The sequence below is a fragment of the Dasypus novemcinctus genome, chromosome 18 (assembly GCF_030445035.2).
Source record: "Dasypus novemcinctus isolate mDasNov1 chromosome 18, mDasNov1.1.hap2, whole genome shotgun sequence".
Lineage (NCBI taxonomy): Eukaryota > Metazoa > Chordata > Mammalia > Cingulata > Dasypodidae > Dasypus > Dasypus novemcinctus.
Window position 1 is genome coordinate 83,213,995 of NC_080690.1, and position 20,817 is coordinate 83,234,811.

General features: G+C 39.8%; 1 pseudogene; it reads left to right on the plus strand.

The window, feature by feature from the left end:
* The first annotated feature begins 4,698 nt into the window (after nucleotides 1-4,698).
* Nucleotides 4,699-7,219, plus strand: LOC101419319 (mitogen-activated protein kinase 6-like; annotated as a pseudogene).
* The last annotated feature ends 13,598 nt before the right edge of the window (nucleotides 7,220-20,817 follow it).

Below are 20,817 nucleotides of genomic sequence, written 5' to 3' on the forward strand. Positions count from 1 at the left end.
GACGAGGGGTCGGTCCCACTTGGGACAAGGGGTTGGTCCCGCTTGGGACGAGGGGTCGGTCTGGCAGCAGACGAGGGGTCGGTCTCACAGGGGTTGTGCAGTTCAGCTGACGGGGTCACCCGGCGAAGCCGGCGACAAGGGGGTCGCCCAGAGAAGCAGGCGACGAACTGGGGACAAGGGAGGCCAGGCCCTTGTCGGGGGTTCTCAGGACTGGAGGGCGCATGGCAGAAGAACTACCGCGGAGACAAGGTAAACACGCAAGTCCAACTTTATTGAGGGAGAGGCAAGGCAACAATTTTATAGGGGCTGGGGAAGGCTGATTGGTCGAAGCCATGCCCTGCTCTGATTGGTTGCCGGAGAAAGGTCAGTGGGAGGTACTGGATGGGGGAGGGGTGGTGGTTAGGAATTGGCTGTTGCTGTTGCTGGGGGAAGTGGCAGGGTTTAGGGATTGGTGGCTGCTGTTGCTGGGGTAGAGGGCAGACTTGAGTTTCCCGCCCACACCTGGCTGTTGCTGCTGTCAGGGGGGGGGAAGGGCAGACTGGAATTTTCCGCCCTGCGCCTGCGCAGGGAGAAAGAAGAAGAAGGGTGCTGCCCCACAAGGCATCGTGTGGCGCCATCCGGGAGGAGGGGCGGCCGTGGAAGCATGGCTGCCAAGAAGGGGAGACCTGAGGGCACTCTGCGCCCATGCCGAGCTTCCTTCAGGGGTGGCAGTGGGCCCAACCAACCACCCTATTATGGGGGCAACGGTTTGGAATAGGCCTACCGCGGCCGCTCCCCCGCCAGGCCAGCAAACCACACTTCAGCCCAAGGGGTGACCACAAATTGGCATTATGGCCTGCTCTCATGGAGAGAAAACATGTAAAGTATTACAAACCTGAATCTTAAAACTATTAATTGCAACTCTAAATCCTTTGCATTAAGTAATAATACATTAATTAATATTAAGTGCTGTACTCTGATCCTGTGCTAAATGTATGCCTAATAATTATAATGTTATCTTGGATGTGTTAAATTCCTAGTAAATTCATTTTCTAAACTGTTAATAAACATGTCTATAGAATAAGGTGGCAGTCTCAGCCAGTCTCAGTCAACTTACTACAGTCTACTATACTCTGCTGTGTAGCAAAGGTGAGGCTTGCTTGCTGATAGTGAGTCACCTATTGAACAAGTCAAAATTGCTAGAAATTGTACAATTAAAACCAAGGTGTAAAAAACCTTTACTCTGTAGTTCTGATCACTCCCATAGCTGAAAACTAAGAGAATTTCCAACTTAGTGTTCTAATCCTGAATGAAGCCAGTTGCCCAAGGAGTGCCAGTTCACCAGGAGCATCTGATAGAGCAAATGAGTGCCAATCATCGAACAGCTTGGAATGTGTCTTCAGACAAAGCTAAGTGTCTGTTGCAATTTCTCTCTAAAGATAAATAACTTAAAAAAGAATATATATGCTGTTCCCACCAGCTTTTAAGAAGGAGTGCCATCTTTATAGGCACCTAACCATGTCTACCTCTGTAATCCAATGTCCTCTTTTAAAAACAGGTATTCCAAATTTTTAATTAAGTTTGTTTCTTTCAGAGTGAACATCTTATTAACTATATGAAAACTTCATCCAACTTCATACAGAATGCTGGATCCATCTTCCTCCAGTTAAAATAAGAAGTTTACACCTTGTTAGGCAATGACTACAGCCCATGGCCAGCAGGAAGCAGTTACAGAAAAGAGATCATCTCCCTTCAGCACCCCTTTTAAATTAAAGGTGTAAACTCTTTAAGGGTAAAATAAAAGTAATAGATGGATCTGGAACCTGACTGGAAATCCATGTGAGTGCCGGTGGCAGCAGGATAACTGCAGGAGGCCCCTGCCCCAAGATTCTGCTGTCCAGAATGAAAAGTTCTAAACTTCTAAAAACTGTCCTGGATGCTGTACTAAAGACTGATAAATAATCAATCAAAACAACAAACAGCCATCCACATCATAGCTCCAAAAATAATTATGCCAAAGCTTAGCAAGTTAAACTTTGACAAAGGGGGGAAATGATGTGGGGTATGGGTGGGAGGCTCTTTGTCTCTTCAGAGATAACCTAAGCTGTTTGACTTGTGGGTGTGGAATGGTAATCCCTTTGTGACTTCTGATCAGAGCAAGAACCGTAAAAGGTGTTTGTAGCAGTTTCATATTATTGATGAATTCTAAAAAGAAACATTTGGATTATCTTTGTAAACAAGTCTTTTCCTCTCAGCCTATGTAATGTTAAGCTATTGTGTCAACATGGCCAGACAATGTGACCAGTTGTTTGGTCAAGCAAGCACTGGGCTAACTATAATACAAGGGCATTTATAGACTTTAGTCACCATTGACTTTACTGCAGTGGTAAATCATAGATAGCTGGTTATACTTACAACAATCAGGGAAATTGCCGTCAGCAATAAGTGATGTTTAACCCAATCAGTTGAATGCCTTAAAAGTGGAAGTGATTCCTGCACTGAGTGAGAATTTCCCAGCTCATCTTTAGACATTCAACATCTCCCAGAACTTATCAAGAACCTTCAATGGACTTTCATTGAAGCCCCTGGATTCAGCCTGCCTGTTTGGAAACTGGACTTGTGTATCCCATGGCTATGTGAAGACTCTTATAGAATTGCATACTATTGACAGATATCTCTTGTTGATTCAGTTTCCCCTGAGAACCAAGACTAATACAGCATGTTAGATTGTATTGGATTCAGAGGTTTTGTTTTTGCTTGATTAAATAATGATTAGGGCTTTAATTGGGCTATGTCAGTAGGACATTAAGTCCTTCCCCCTTGCAAGGGTGGACACTCACAGAGAAACTGCACCAAAGAGAAGGGAGGTCAGAGTCTTGAGCTGGAGCCCCAGGAAGTAAGCACACAGAAGAGCTTGGTCATGAGGAAAGAGAAGAAAACCCCGGGAAGAGAGGAATCCAGAAGGCTGAACCCTGGCAGATGTCAGTAGCCATCTTGCCCCAACATTTGGCAATCCTGGTAAGGGAAGTAACATGCTTTATGCCCTGGTAACAGTAAGCTTCTACCCCAAATAAATACCCTTTATGAAACCCAGGAAAGTTCTGGTATTTTGCATCAGCACACTTTTGACTAATATAGCATTTCAATTCATGTTTCCACATTTGGAGGAAGATTATGTCTTCTCTTCTCTCCCAGAGGCTGAGAAAGAAATATAATGTTTGGTCCATGCCTATTGGAAAAGATGATGAAGTTCAGGTTGTGCAAGGACACTACAAAGGTCAGTAAATTGGCAAAGTAGCCCAGGTTTACACAAAGAAGAGTCATCAACATTGATGGGTTTAGCAGGAGAAGGTTTATGGCACCACTATCCACATGGGCATTCATCCCAGCAAGGCAGTCATCATTAGGTTAAAACTGGAGAGAGAAATCACAAAAAAGACCTTTGAATATAAAGCCAAATCTTACTAAGCAGGAAAGAAAGAGAGCAAATATAAAGAAGAAACAATTGAGAAGATGCAGGAATAAAAGAATCTCATGTACAACTTCTATTAAAAACTGCTAAAATGGGGAACTGGATGTGGCTCAAGTGATTGGGCTCCTATCTACCATATGGGAGGTCCAGGGTACGATTTTTGGAGCCTTCTGGTGAAGGCAAGTATCCCCACACAGGAGTGCTGGCCAATGCAGAGAGCTCACACAGCAAGTTGATACAACAAAAAGAGACACAGAGGAGAGACAACAAGAAATGCAGCAGACGAGGGAGCTGAGGTTGTCCAAGAGATTGAGCACCTCTCTCCCACTGCAGAAGGTCCCAGGATCAGTTCCCAGTGCCACCTAAAGAGAAGACAAGGAGACACAGAAGAACACACAGCAAGTGGACACAGAGAGCAGATAATAAGTGCAAAAACAATGAGGGGTAGGGAGTGAAATAAATAAATTTTAAAATCTAAAAAAATAAACTGCTAACATGAAAAAAACTGTAACCAAAAATATTATCAGGCAGATCATTATAACGACAGAATAGACACTGAGTATTTTAAAAGTCTTTTAAGAAATATTTTTATACAATTCCCAAATGTATGAGAAAATTACATATTTAATTTCTTCACATTTTCTTGTTTTAGAAAGATAATGTTGGGAAGCAGGTATGGCTCAACTCACAGAGCATCCATATGCCATATGGAGGGTTCAGGTTTCAATACCCAGCCTATGTGGTGAGTTGGCCCACATGCAGTGCTGATGCGCCCAAGGAGTGCCATGCCATACAATGGTGTCCCCTGCATAGGGGTGCCCCATGTGCAAGGAGTGCACCCCACAAGAAGAGCCACCTCATGTAAAAAAAGTGCAGCCCACCCAGGAATGTCACTGCACAGAGACCTGATGCAGCAAAATAATGCAACAAAAAAAAAGTGACAGTTTCCCAGTGCTGCATTACAAGAATGCAAGCAGATACAGAAGAACACACAGTGAATGGACACAGAGAGCAGACAACAGAGAGGAAGGGGAGACCAATAAATAATAAAATAAATCTTAAAAAAAGAAAGATAATGTTTACTACAAAGAAACTAGCAGTTCTGGAAGAAAACTATTTTTCTAGTAAATTTATGAAAACTTAAGATTTCCAATGGAATAAAGTTCATCTTCTAGCTACCACCACCCTATGAATATATTTCTATTAGAAATGTGGGTGATGCATTAAAACCTCTAAGTGATAGATGTATGGACTTAAAACCATTGGACTGTGGAGGCAATGGCTTGGCTTTTTCTGCTATAGATAATAACTGTGACAAAAGAGTAGCCATCAAGAAAATTGGCCTTGGGAAGCAGACATGGCTCAACAGATAGAGTGTCTGTCTACCAAATGAAGGGGCCAGTTTTGATCCCCAGGGCCTCCTGACCTGTGTGGTGAGCTGGCCCATGTGCAGTACCACTGTATGCAAGGAGTGCCATGCCATGCAGAGGGGCCTCCATGTAAGGGTGCTCCATGAACAAGGGGTGTGCCCTGCAAGGAGAGCCACCCCACATGAAAAAAGCACAAGCCACCCAGGAGTGGCGCTGCATACATGAAGAGGTGATGCATCAAGATGATGTAACAAAAAAGAGATGCAGTTTCCCAGTGCTGCCAGATAATGCAAAGCAGATGTGGAAGAACACACAGCAAATGGACACAGAGAGCATATAATGGTGGGAAGGGAAGATAAATAAATAAAATAAATGATAAAAAAAAGAAAAGAAAAGAAAATTGTCCTTATTGGTCCCCAGAGTGGTAAATATGCTCTATGTGAAATAGAAATTATTAGAAGACTTGACCATGATAACATTGTGAAAGTATTTGAAATTCCTGGTCCCAATGGAAGCCAGTTAACAAATGATGTGGGCTGTCTTACTGAACTAAACAGAGTTTACATCTTTTAGGAATACATGGAGACAGACTTGGCTTATGTGCTGGCTCAGGGCCCTTTACTGGAGGAGCATGCCAGAAATTTCACCTATCAGCTACTACATGGACTCAAGTATATTCACTCTGCAAACATACTGCACAGAGATCTCAAACCAGCTAATCTTTTCATTAATACCAAAGCTTGGTGCTGAAGAGATGTGACTTTGGTCTTGCACAGATCATAGATCCCCATTATTTCCATAATGGTCATCTTTCTGAAGGATCGGTTACTAAATGGTACAGATCTCCACATCTTTTACTTTCTCCTCATAGTGATACTAAATCCATTGGCATGTGGGCTGCAGGCTGCATCTTTGCTGAAATGCTGACTGGTAAAACCCTCTTTGCAGGTGTGCGTGAACTTAAACAGATGCAGCTGATTTTAGAGTCTATTCCCAGTATACATGAAGAAGATCAGGATCTTCTCAGTGTAATTCCAGTTTACATTAGAAAGGACATGACCGAGCCACACAAACCTTTAACACAGGAATTAGAGAAACACTGGATTTCCTGGAACAGATCTTGACATTTAGTCCAATGCATCAGTTGACAGCAGAGAAAGCACTTTCCTATCCTAACGTGAGCATATATTCTTTTCCAACAGATGAGCCAATTTCAAGTCATCCTTTTCATATTGAAGATGAAGTTGATGATATTTTGCTTATGGATGAAATTCACAGTCACATTTATAACTGGGAAAGATACCATGATTGCCAGTTTTCAGAGCATGATTGGCCTATACATAGCAATTTTTATATTGAGGAAGTTCAGCTTGACCCAAGAGCTCCATCTGATGTCACTGATCGAAGAAGTACAAGTTGATCCTTGAAAATATTTGGATGGAGATTGTGAAAAGTTTCTAGAGGATCCTGCTTTTGATATGAATTACTCTACTGAGCCTTGTTGGCAGCACCAAGATCATCACAAAAACAAATACTTGACCTAGAGTGTAGCCATACTTGTAACTACAAAATGAGGTCATCATCATATTTAGATAACTTAGTTTGGAGAGAGAGTGAAGTTAATCATTATTATGAACCCGTGCTTATTATAGATCTTTCCAATTGGAAAGAACAGAGCAAAGAAAAATCTGATAAGAAAGGCAAGTCAAAATGTGAAAAGAATGGATTGATTAAAGCCCAGATAGCTCAAGAGGAAGCATCACAGCAACTGACTGAAAAAGAAAGGGAAAGCATCAGGGATTTGACTTTGATTCCTTTTTGCAGTAACTATTCAACTTCATTCACAACAGGAGCCTACTGATGTTTTTGATAAATTAAATCACTTGACTAGCTCAGTGTTCCAACTAGAATTGAAAAGCTTGATCAAAGTTAATAAGCCAAGAATAAGAGGAAAAAAGAATGGCAAATTTGGTTCATTTGAAGTCTTGAACCTGTCTTCTTGGGACAGGCAGTTTGTAAATGGTAAGGAAGACTGTTTTCTCATAAGTCAGTTTTGTTGTGAGGTAAGGAAGGATGAACAAATTCAGAAGGAAAACACATCAGTTACTTGGACAGGTTCTTTAACAGGAAGTAAAATGTTAAAATGCTAGAGACTGAGACAGTAGAGGATGGGAAGCTTGGGAAGAGAGGAAATGAGGAAGGATTTCTGAACAGCAATGGGGAGTTTCTCTTTGACAAGCAGCTTGAATCCATAGGCATCCCATGGCTTCACAGTCCCATTGGGTCACCACTTAAGTCAGTACAGGCCACATTCACACCTTCTGCTATGAAATCTTCCCCTCAAATTCCTCATAAAACATACAGCAGCATTCCAAAACATCTGACCTAAAACACTCAGCAGACATTACTCTTTGTATTCTTCATGAAATGTGTTTTGCCTTTTTTATTACTAGTGTTTAAGTCATTTTTTACTTGAATCAGATGGTGTCATTTTAGTAAGGATATCTTTAGTTCTTGGTTTTTAAAATCCAGACTTATTTTCTACATTTGAGAGTTTTCATTTTAACCGGCATGTCATTTGCACATTAAAAGTTTTAAAAAGAGTGAAATAGTACAAGGCAGGAGAAGATGAAAGAAATGCACTAAGACAAGTGAAAACTTTCTCAAAGAAGAATGATCTGTTTTACAAGAAACAAATCTCACCGTGAAATTTCCACAGGGAGACTGTACATAATTGCATGAAAGTATATCTATTTTTTCCTAAAACATTTTTCATTCATTAATATTTTTAAGTTTTTCATGCTGTACATATTTCTTAAAAGACATATGGTACTGAAGCAGGCTGATAAGATAGGGAATTAATAGATGGATCTGAAACCTAACAAGGATCTGGAACCCCCAAGATGGCTGCTGGAGGAACCCCAGCCCTGGAATTCCACTACCTGGAACAAAGAAAAGCCCAGATATTCTCTAGAAACTTTATCATTGGGTCCTCACTAAGAAATTGATGGGTGGGATAATCAATCCAAACACTGAACAGCTGAAACCCCCTCCCCTTCCATTAGCAAAGAGGTGGCATATTTAGCAATTTTAAAGCAAACCACGAGGTTTGAGTGCACTCCCTCACCTTCCTCTTTTGCCTATGGACCTGTCCTGCCCTCTGTGTGCTGCTGTCTCCATTTTTCCCCTGCCATGTGGCCACACAAGTAACTCTGGGAACTTATAACCTATAATGGGGATTGTAGCTTATAAATTAGCCCTCTTCATCCCTTTTCAACCCCTTCCTCTCTACCTGTGACCCCTGCTCTGTTATTTTCTCCCATTTCTCTTCCCTCCCTACCTGAATAACTTACTGGCCTAACTCACCCAGCATGCTCTTGAAATTCATTTTTACAGCATAGTCAAAAACCTTGATAGAATCTGGTAACAGTACCAGCAGCAACTGAAAACAGAAATGAATTTGGTGCACATGTGTTTTCTACCTCAAGGTAACAAAAGTGTGGGACAACACATATACCACCAATAATGCTTCACAATATGCACTTCTATTTAGCCAGCATTTATTATAGTAAACTATTCTCAAGGTTCAGTCACTATTTATAAAAGTTCTGGTATGCATTCTTTATAGTGAAGTATTAATACATCATATCTTATTTATTTTAGCAAATCAATATATTTTCTGGATTTAATTATAGAAAGTTAACTTAGTTTTGGAAATTTATTTGCAAACACACTTTTTCCATTTGGCACTATGGTATGTTGCCTACCTAGCTAAATATATAATGTCAGCTTATTCTAAGGTTATCAACATAGACCATTTACTTAAGTGTTCATTTTAAGCAAATTGCTCACTATGTATAGGAATTCTATTTTGGAGGTGCTTGATCTATCTACCAATGAAAATTGGGGAGTACTTTATTATAAAATGCTCCTAGAAGTCTTCATTGTGTTTATTTAAAAAAAAACTGTAATGTTAGACTTGTGTGCATGGAGGTAATTAAGTACATCATTACTGTAGATTAAAAGTTGTACATGATATGACATTTTGTTTTTACTGTACATATTTTCTGAATAATCTATTCCTGTTCTAAGGAAGCATGAATAAAATTAGGTTAAATGTAACATGTGACATCACAATCCTCTTAGAAATTTGTCTATTTTATTTTACTGAACATTGTCTGTATCTTTGGTTACCCTGTTTAAGGAAAAAGGACCAATAGAACATAGCCAGCAAAAAAAGTGATAAATGTAATCTGGATTTTTACACATATTAAGTGTATATATTTTAGCACCAGACTTTTTCCAAGGTGAAAGGACAAATTCTTTTCTAACAGTTTGCAGTTTAAGATATACTTAAGGGTTTTATTAAAAAATTAAATGTTGTCAGGTCTGAACATCATATTTAAACGGGCCTCTATCACAGTAACCATTAAGTTATTAAAATATTTTGGAAATGACTTAACTTCCAAAGTAGTAGTTGTTATGTATTTTTTCTTAAACAATAAGGATTTAATGAAGACACTTTGATAAGACTCAGATTCTTTGTTCTCTATTCATCAATTATCTCAAAAGGACTTTTATAGCCTTCCACTCCAAACAGAACAGCCATTTAAGAAACTATGTTACTTTAACAGAGAGAAAGTACATCATTTGGTAAACAAATCTTCATTAGCATAGATTATTACAGATTGAGGTGGCATTTGACAGGTTTTTCTGCTGTAAGTTACTTTTCATTGTTAACATCAATTCCTTGATTTCTACTTAATGGTTTCCTGGAATCAGTCATTTACATTGTAATCTTTCAGTTTGGAAAATGCTTTTACAAACTTCCCATAACCATCCATAACCATGTAGACTAGCTACTTCATCTCAAGGTAAATTTTACCTTTAAATAAGCTTATGGAATGACAGCAGCAAGTGAAATTTACTTCCACTAACTCTTCTAGAACTTTCCATATCCATTCAAATCTAGCCCTACATATTTCCAAACTGAACTTATGAAAACCAGCCATCTTATCTTGGGACAAAACACACTCCCTTAAACAAGTTGTCAGAAACCTTCTCCTTTCCTATTCCTTTTTAAAATATACATACTTTAAAAAAGATACTTAGATTATATAAATGTTACAAGAACCTATCCCTTTAAGTCTTGTCTTATATCCATTATTCTGTTCTGTGAAAAACTAGTCATTTCAACTTTGGCTAAATAAATAATTGTTTAGGAGGTAATGGTGATTGAAACTGGGACCTTGTACATGCAAAGCAGGTGCTCAACCACTGACCTATACCCACTCTACGAAACAATTGTTTTTAAAAGTTTGTAATAATTTAACTAAAAACTTACAATTTTCTTTATCTTAAAGATTTAATACACTGACATTACTTTATTTTATTTGTGTCCATATTAAACTAGGGAGATTGCTTTGAGTAGAATAAAATTAAAATAATGATAGCTGACATAAGAACTATTTCCTTCTATCTTTTCCTCCATAAGATGAAAGTTCTTAGTTTTCATAGTACATTCCATTTCTGAACTTCAAAAGCATCCTCTCAGGCTCTGGAGAATGTATTGTAATTGTTTGGTTTTAATCATAATTTAGAAAAACATTTATATAGGTTTTAAGGGTTTTTTCTTTACATGCTAAAATTTGGCCATTGGATTCCTACTTTAATCTCAAAGCTGTTAAAATTTAATTGGGGGCTTACAGGACAGACTATACAAACTCAGACTTATTCAGTAACATTTTCTTTGTCCCCACCACTCTTAATTTCCAGGCCTAGTAGAGACAGTTCTAAGCTAAACTTACTTTCCCTTGCCCTGAACAGGGGAAAGGCAGAGTAGGTCAAGGAGCCTAGGAAAAACATTTTTCCTAAAAAGTTATTCAGTCTAAAAGATATTAAACTTTAACAACCCTAATTAATTAATGTAGTTACCCAGGTTTAATTAGAATTAACATAGAAACAGAACAGAAAACATTAATGTTGTTAAGATTTTAGTGTTATTACTGGATTTTTTCTACATAGCATAGCAAAACTACACAAATGAAACTATGACAACACATTTTGTTCTAGCAGATTTTTTGAAATACTTAAAACAGTTTAATGTATTATAGAAGAAAATATACAGTATTTTAAACAAAGATTAATGGCACATATAGGTATGACACTATTTCCAAGAAAAACAATGTAATGTGTGCAGTTTAATTCCATATGAATTTTGAAACTTATGATGGTATTTTGTATTTACACTTTTCTTAAATACTTTGGAATTAGGTATATATACAAACTAAGTTTGAACAAAGCTTAGAAAGAAGTTTTTTGCATAAATGAATTATTTTTATTTATGAGGACATAAATGTGGGAAAGGGTTAAGTTTAATTTTCACAAAGGAGGAGGCAGAACTGGTTCTGCTGGTCCAGGAGTGAGGGAAAGGGGTTCTAGCAGCTTTGGCTTTGGTATGCCAAGAATTTGAAAAGTAGTGCCAAAACAAGGGGAGCCAATGGTAAGAAGGAGGGGTGAGGCCAAAATGAGAAGAGCCAATGGTGAGTGCTTGGAGTGGGGCCAAGAGTGAAAGTGGCTTCAAATTTAAAAAGCACCCCAGGGGTGAAAGCAGCCCCCAGCTTGCCCAGCCTGCCAGAGTGTAGAGAGTACAGGAGCAGGGACTGACAGTGGGAACTGAATAACAGGTGATTAGATAGGCTGTAACCCCTGAAGTACCCAATGAATGGGGAATGGGGGAGGGACCAGCCCATTAGGTTTAGGGTATAAATGTCAGTGTTTTTTGCTGTTTGGCATGCCAGCCATTTTATCTAGGTCGTGTGCCCATTCTTGGAAGATCCTTAATAAAATTCTTTTCTTCTCCACATTTGGGTGAGCTTTTGTTTTCTTACAGGTACAGCTTTCTTTCTAACAATCGTGGGGGCTCATCCAGGATCAAAAGTTTCAGAGGGGGTCCTCCAGTGCGGGCCAGGGGAAGGCACACCCTGCTGACTTGAGCAGTCTTGGACTCCACCACTGGGGGCCCATATCTGAAAGCTGGAAGGACCCGAGACCAGACACTTAGTTTTGCTGATTGTAGATTGGAAAAGGGGAAAGGAAAACCTGCCTCTCACTGACCAGGTAAGCCTATGCATGGGCCAAGGTAAGAAAAGGGACTGTTAAGTATTGCCTTGCTGGTGGGGAAACTCAGAATGGAGAACAGATGCTGTCAGTCAACTGGGGAGTGGGTGTCTGCAAGATCTCCCAGGGGCATTCCTGCAGATAGTCCATTAGGGAGGATTTTGGAGCACTGAACTAATAATGATCAGACTAAGGGAAAAGAAATGATCACCCAATATATTCTGGCCAAAATTTGGGGGAGATGAGCATTGACTCTGTGCCAGGCTTGCTTTCATAATTCTTTTTGTGTTTTTCTGTTTATTCAGTGTATGTTTTAATTTCTCTGTGTGGTAATAATTAAATTGCCCATGAAAATTCTTAAAAGAGCTCTATTCAAATAGCTAAAAAAAATTTTTTAAATTAATAAAAAAAGTAAGGAAATCTAAATTTTTTACACTTTTTTATTAAAGTTAATAGATCACAAAGAATGTTACATTAAAAAACATAAAAAGCATACTGGTATTCTACTATAAAACTATTGAGACTCATAGCTGAAGAAATTGTAGTATTGAGCTGGTGAAAGTCAAAATCTAAGTTGAAATGAATGGGGTATACTTTTATCACAGAACAGAATGAAGAATATGAAATTTAAGTAGATATTGAAAGGCATAAATGTTTGTGAGAGTGCTAACTAAAATTTGGTAAGTTTGCTGAAATCTTTGTTGTGCTGCAGTGTTCCCAAATCCTGAGCAGGCTGTTTCAGGGACTTGCAGGGCAGGAGGTGTCTGGATGTCGATTTGATGAGACAGTGACAGAAGAGATTCTTGTGAGAGGTGGGATTTTGGGTTTCTGACACAGAGGTCAGAAACCCCTCCCCCTAGGGCTGGCAGCCTGGACACTGATCCCTGAAAGCTTTGTTGTATTGTGGTGTTCCCAGGCCCAGTGTTAACCAGATGCATGGTTCCCAGGTCAGTGTCCCCTAAACCCTGGTGGCCCATGCTCCAGAGACTCACACACTGTGAGTCTGAAATATCATGGACTTCCCATCCCTGAGTCCACTGTTTCCTGAGGTCCATCTAATGTCCTTGAGTACCCTAGCCCTCCAAGTTTTGTGTTGTTTTTTTTCTCTCTTTCCTTGAACTTGGAGGAGTGTACAAGCAGACCTGGGAAGAGTCTGGGAAGAAAGGAGAGGTGAATCTGCTGAGAAAGCCCAATTTTCCTAAACGTTATGAGATAGGAAACTTGGTCTGGGAGAAGGTGGAGTCAGAAAATCAATTAGACATCTGCTAGCACACCAAAGGGGGAGTGACTGTGGGAGGTGCTATCTAAGCTTCCAGTAGCATATTTGGGGTTTCTGGTGAGGTATAGGTGCTCTCACACTGGAAATAAAGAGTCATAGTCTTCTGTGTTGAGGTGGTCCAACAAGGACCTACTTGTATTCCCTACCAGACCTCTCAGGCAGCTTTCCTGCTGCCCTGGGAGAGAGAGAAGTGAGGAAGGGAGAAAGGGGGAAGGCCAGATCCCTAAGCATATTATTTAATTGCAAAGAGGATTCTTAGCTTGAAACATTAGTTCTTTTTTTTTTTTGTCATGGTTGCTAATATTGTATTGCCTCCTGGGCTTTTCTTCCATTTTATCCCCGAAGGTATTTTTTCATTTATTTAGTTTTTTCTCTCTTTTTTTTTCTTGATTGTTCCACCCCTTTTCTTTGCCCCCCCCCTTTTTCTCTTCTCTTTTTTTTTTTTTACTTTTCTCTCTTTTTCTTCTTTTTTTCTTTTCTTTTCTTTATATAATATTTGCTACAGGAAATGATTCAAATTTGCTGTATTTCCTCATCCTCCATCTCCTCTTTTTTGTGTGTATTGATTTTGGCCACCTGTACTATCCCCTTTTCCCCACATCTTTCTATCCTCCATCATCTACTGTTCCTCTTACATTGCACCTCCCTTTCCTTGGCCCACAAATTGTCTGATCTTTTATTTCTAATACCTTATTCTGTTTTCTGTCTTTTGTCCACTCTTGATATTATTATTTTTCTTTTCTCTTTACCTCTCTCATGGAAACACTGGCCTTTTAATTCATACTATATTCCTCTCCATATTCAGTTGACTGTCTCATTATAGGTACTCTAATTACTGCTATAACTACACAACTTACATGAGTTTAATATCCATTCTCCTAGATCTAACATTGTTCCTCTGTTAAGGCTTATTACCAATACTACTTTTCATATTTTCTTTTCTTACTTATTTTGCTTTCCCTGGCCCTAATAATTTTCCTTCAAAGTGAACTTAGCCAGCAAAAGAAAATAGAGTAAGAAGAACAAAGTGAAAAAGAGAAGACATAACACTTACACACAAACTATAACTAATGAATCCCCAAGACTAGACAAAAAAGCTAAGGAACTGATTAAACCCATCAGGATAAAATGATGACCAGACAGAAAAACAAAACAAAACAAAACAAAACAAAACTACAGACCAAACCAATAATCAGGAAAACATGGCTGAATCCAATGAACAAACTAAAACCCAGGAAGGGGAACAGAACATTGGACAAGTAATTAAAGATCTCAAAACATTATGAACTTAATGAAGTAAAGGAAGAGGTTAACAATATGAAGAAAACGCTTGGAGAGGAAATTGGAGACATACACAAAAAGATAACAGATATGATGGTGATGAACAGCAGAGTTCAAGAAATCAAAAATACATTCTCAGCAAATAACAGCAGATTAGAAGAGGCAGAGGAGAGCATTAGTGACATGGAAGACAGTACAACTGAAATCAGAGAGTTGAACTGATCGATTAAAAGATAGGAAAAAATCCAGGTGGGACATAGTGGCATGAATGACAATGCAAACTGGACAAACATTTGTATTACAGGCATCCCAGAAGGAGAAGAGAAGGGAAAGTGGACAAAAGGTGTGTTGGAGGAAATAATGGCTGAAAACATCCCAAATCTATTGAGAGATATGGATGTACATGTCCAGGAAGCACAATGCACCCCAAACACCATAAATCCCAACATGCCCACCCTAAGACATATACTTGTCAAATTACCCAATGCTCAAGACAAAGAGAAAATTCTAAAAGCAGCAAGAGAAAAGAGAACCAGCAATACAAGGGAGGCTCCATAAGATTCAGTGCTGATTTCTCATTTGAAACCATGAAAGTAAGAAGGCAGTGGTATGATATAATCAAGGTACTAAAGAAAAAACTTTCCAACCAAGAATACTATACCCAGCTAAACGAGCATTCAAAAATGATGGAGAGTTCAAAATATTCACAGATGAACAGAAATTAAAAGAGAATGCCAATAAGAACCCTGCCCTTCAAGAAATACTAAAGGAAAGAAGTGGCTGGGCAGCATTGGAGGTTCTTTGGGACCAGGCTGTTTTGGGATTTTTGCAGGGCAGGAGGTGTCTGGACATCGATTTGGTGGGAAGGTAACAGAGAAAATTCATCTATAAGATATAATTGAGACTCTATTACATGGAGGTGGGAATTGCGCGTGGGACACTCCCTCCTGGGGTGGGTGGAGCCACAGCACCAGTGCTGCGGTGGTGATTTCTGGAGGCTCTGCGGTACTGGGGAATTCATAAGCCCTGAGCAGACTACTGGGGGTTAACAGGACAGGAGGCCTTTGCAGACCGATTTGGGGAGACAAATGGGAGTTTCATTGTAAAGCAGGGAATTTTTGATTGCAGACACAAATAATAGCACTTCTGCCTAGAGCCCCACACCCTAAAGCCCGGCTGCTGATCTGCAGTGGACTGAAATTGCTAGCAATAAAGAGATGTCACCAGAAGGCTGTCTCAGGGTCTGGCAGGGTGAGAGATGTCTGGAAGCTGATTAGGGGAATATTTTGTGAAGTGTAGGAATTTCGGTTTTGGACTCTGTTATTGGCATTTCCGGCTGGATCCCCACCCCCGGGTCTGGCTACTGATCTGTGCCATTAAATTGGCTGCAGTGTAGAGGCACCCCAGATGGCCGTTCTGGGGGCTTACAGGGAGGGAGGTGTCCCGAAGTCGAATTGGTGATACATCCACAGAATAGACCCCAGTGAGTGAGTGAATTACGAGGTTCAGACACATAGGATAGAGTTTGTGGATGTGACCTCACCCATAGGGCTGGCACCCAGCTGCAGGGATCCCTTAAGGCTGTGTTGCACTGTGGTGCTGCCAGGCTCCCTGTTAACCAGATTTGAGGTTCCCAGGCCTGAGTCCCCTAAACCCTGGTGGCCCACACCCCAGAGACTCACACTTCTTGAGTCTTCAATATCTCAGACTTTCCATCCCTGAATCCATCATGCCCTGAGGTCCATCTGAGGTCCTTGAATGTCCTAGCCCTCAACATTTGCATTTTTAATTTTTTGTGTTATTTTGTTTTGTTTTTATTTTTATTTTATTTTTTATTTTTTTAATGTCCTGATTGCTAACATTGCATTGTCTCCTAGTCTTTTCTCCCAGCATATCCCCCAAAGTCTTTTTTTTTGTTTGTTTTTTCAGTTATTTAGGGTTTTTTTGTTGTTGCTGCTGCTGTGGTTGTTCTATATCTTTTTTTTCTTTTCCCTACATTTTCCCCTCACTTTACCCACCCCCTTTTTCTTTCTTCCTTTCTTCTCTTATTTTTCTTTCTCTCTCTTGTCCCTCATTTTCTTCTTATTTTATTTTAGCTTAATTATACAATAGGTGCTGCAGGGAACACCTCACATTTGCTGAGTTTCCTCATCCTCCACTGCCTCATTTCTGTGTGAATTGATTTTGGCTACCTACACTATCCCCTTTCCCCTACATCTTGATATCCCCCATCATCTACTGTCTCTCCTATATTCCACCTCCCTTTCTTTGATCCCCAAAATGTCTAAATCTTAATTTCTAAAACCTTTGTTTTGTTTTCTGTCTTTTTATCCACTCTTGAAACTATTGCCTTTCTTTTCTCTTTCCCTCTCTCACAAAAACACTAGCTTTTTAATTCATACCATATTCCTCCCGTATTCAGTTGACTACCTCACTATAGGTACTCTACCTACTGCTATAACTCTACACAACTTACATGAATCTAATATCCATCCTCCCAGATCTCATAGTGTTGCTCTGTTAACATTTATCACCAATACTACTTTACACTTTTTCCTTGCTTACACAATTGCCTTTCCCTAGCCCTAATACTTTCCTTTAAAGTGAACTCAACCAGCAATAAGAAATTAGAATAAGAAGAACAAAGTGACAAAGAGAAGATATAACACTTACACACAGACAACAGCCAATTAATCCCCAAGACTAGACAAAGAAGCTAAGGAACTGATTAAACCCGTCAAGATAAAATGATGACCAGACAGCAACAAAAATCTACAAACTAAACCAGTAATCAGGAAAACATGGCTGAATCCAATGAACAAACTAAAAACCAGGAAGGGGAGCAGAACTTCGTACAAGCAATTAAAGATCTCAGAACATTTATCACCAACAAATTTAATGAAGTAAAGGAAGAGGTTAACAACATGAAGACAACACTTGGAGGGGAAATTGCAGATATATGCAAAAAGATAACAGATATGATGGGAATGAACACCACATTTCAAGAAATCAAAAATACACTTGCAGCAAATATCAGCAGACTAGAAGAGGCAGAGCAGAGAATTAGTGATGTGGAAGACAGTACATCGGAAATCAAACAGATAGAAAAATTGGTCGATAAAAAGATAGAAAAAATCCAGCTAGGACTTAGGGACCTGAATGACAATGCAAAATGCTCAAACATATGTATTATAGGCATCCCAGAAGGAGAAGAGAAGGGAAAGGGGTCAGAAGGAGTGTTGCAGGAAATAATGGCTGAAAACTTCCCAAATCTACTGAAAGAGACAGATGTACATATCCAAGAAGCACAGCGCACCCCAATAATCATAAACCCCAACAGGCCCACCCCAAAACATATACTTGTCAAATTATCCAATGCTCAAGCCAAAGAGAAATTCTAAAAGCAGCAAGAGAAAAGAAAACCATCACATACAAGGGAAGCTCCATAACATTAAGGGCTGATTTCTCATCTGAAACCATGGAGGCAAGAAGGCAGTGGTATGATATAGTCAAGGTACTAAAAGAAAAAAATTTCCAACCAAGAATACTCTATCCAGAGAAACTAGCATTCAGAAATGATGGAGAGTTCAAAATATTCACAGATAAACAGAAACTGAGAGAGTATGCCAACAAGAAGCCTCCCCTTCAAGAAATTCTAAAGGGAGTTCTGCAGGAAGAAAGGAAAAAGCAGGACAGGCAGAATTGGAGGAGAAGGAGAGTGTAAGAGCAACAAAAAAGACAAAAAGAGAAGGGAAAAAACAAACAAACAAAATATGACAAACACAAGTCCAATCAAAATATGGCTAACACAAATAATTCCTTGAAACTAATAACACTGAATGTCAACGGATTAAACTCACTTATCAAAAGATTCAGTCTGGGACATTGGATAAGGAAATATGACCCATCTATATGCTGTCTACAACAGACACATCTTAGACCCAGAGACTCATGGAGCCTGAAAGTGAATGGTTGGAAAACAATCATACAAGCAAACAATAACCAAAAAAAGACAGGAGTAGCTATATTAATATCAGACAAAATAGACTTTAAATGTGAAACAATTGTGAGAGACAAAGATGGATACTACATATTAGTGAAAGGGACAAATCTGTCAAGAAGATCGAACAATCATAAATATTTATGCTCCTAACAAGGGCACCTCTAAATACATGAGACAAATGCTGGAAAAACTAAGTGAAAGAATAGATGCATCTACAATTATAGTGGGGGATTTTAATACACCACTATCAACTCTGGACAGAACATGTCAAAAGAGAATCACTAAATGACCCGACCCATGGATCAGTCAAACCAAGACCTGAGGGAGGGAGCAGGAATGAAAGGGACAAGAGACACAAAGAATGGAGACAAGATAGGATTCTGATCAAGTCTCATTTATTGAGGGTCAATAAGGGGTATTTATAGCCAGGAATGAATGAGGTTTCATGCCACAGATCTGATTGGTCCACGTCATGAAGTCTTTTTGCGGACATTTCAAAACAACCGTCTGCGGATACGCAAGGTGGGAAAGACTTTCGTGCTCTTTAGGATAGAAACTTAATTACTACAGCGAGGGTGGGGAAACAGAAACTTAACCAGGTTAGAATCTAAAAATAGCATTTAGTAACAAGATGGCCAATACAACACCAGTGCCAGAGGCAGCTTCCCTCAGGTCCCCCTTTTCTTTAATATTTTTAGCAGAAAAGGAAGACTGACAAAATGGCCCATTCAGACTGTGCCTGTCTTAGGTCAGGCTGGCAAACAGATGATCGCATTAGACCTTACCCATCATTGAGAATCATGGCAGCAAAAGGCCACATCTCTGTCTTAGGTGGTTGTTATCGTGAGAATGCCTTGCCCAGTTGCCCGTCATTGACTAACCAGTCCAGCACCTCAGAAGATACTGATGAGATATTCATGGTCTGGGATCAGGCCTACCAACTGGATCCATTTACAAGTAATGGTTAGACCCCTCATCATAGTTGGCCATGTCCAGTCTATGATAATGGACCTGGATGGGCTGCATTTTTATAACTTCCAGTTGTTGCTTTGAAAAGGCCATAATCTTGTTAAAGAGAATAGGTCCTAGTGATAGAAGTATTAGTAAGCCAAGCAGAGGTACCAAGAGGGGGAATAGATAGGGCAATAGTCCATTCATCCCACTCCATAGGGGGCTGTCAGCCAGCTCCTTTCTTCTTTTCTCCAGGTCTTGAAGCTTCTTAATGCCAGACTTGTTGGCATAAAAGCAGCACTGTTCAAAGAAAGTAAGTAGAAGGGATCTGTCCAGCATGGTCCAGTCACTCGGAGTGCCGGTGTATAACAGAAGGGCTCTAACGATGGTGATGAAGATGCATAGAAGGATTCCAGGGGGGCTGCACAGCTGCATTGGTTTTAGCATTGGTTACTCTCCTGTAAGAAAGCAGTATTCATCTCAGCGAGAGTCCTCTACCCTGGATAGATTGTTATTGTCCATTTGTTTAACCAATCATTCCAGCAGCCACCTGGCTGCATCTAGTTCTTTTGAATAGACGCAAACTGATCCTCTGCCCCATATTAGGATAGGATCGGGTCCATGCCAGGTATTATCCATTGGGTCTTTCCACAGAACTGTGGTATGGTTAGTGCCAGGGTTAGAGCACCAGAAGCACTCAGTTGCAGAGTGTCCCTTTTGGTCTAAGCCTAAAGAATTTAAAATGAAAAGAGAATGGGATAATAGATTTTTGGGGGATCCTCCCCCTTTTTAATTTTTTCGATGGTATTTTTTAGAGACAGATGAGCTCTTTCAACTATACCTTGCCCTTGGGGGTTATATGGAATGCCTGTGATGTGTTTTATGCCTAGATGCTGGCAAAATGTGGCAAATACATGGCTAGTATATCCAGGGCCATTATCTGTCTTTATCTGTTGTGGGGTTCCTAATGCTGACACGACAGTTAACACATGTGCGATAACGTTTTTTCCTGCTTCCCCTGTTTGTGGGGTGGTGAAGATAAAGCCACTAAAGGTATCAACTGTAACGTGCACACATTTCAGATTACCAAATTCAGGAATATGAGTTATGTCCATTTGCCAGAGGGCATTAGGTATCAGACCGCGGGGGTTTACTCCTAAATGAGGTGTAGGCAAAAGGGTTACACAGGAGGGACATCCTTTAACAATTTGGTGGGCTTGTTCTCTGGTAATTCTGAACATGAGCCCTAAAGTATGTGCATTAATATGATGTAACTGGTGAGCTTTAACAGCTTTGTTAAGGTTATTCGAGTTGTCATGCATGCACTGGTTAACATAGCACAGTAGCCGAGTGGCCCGATCAG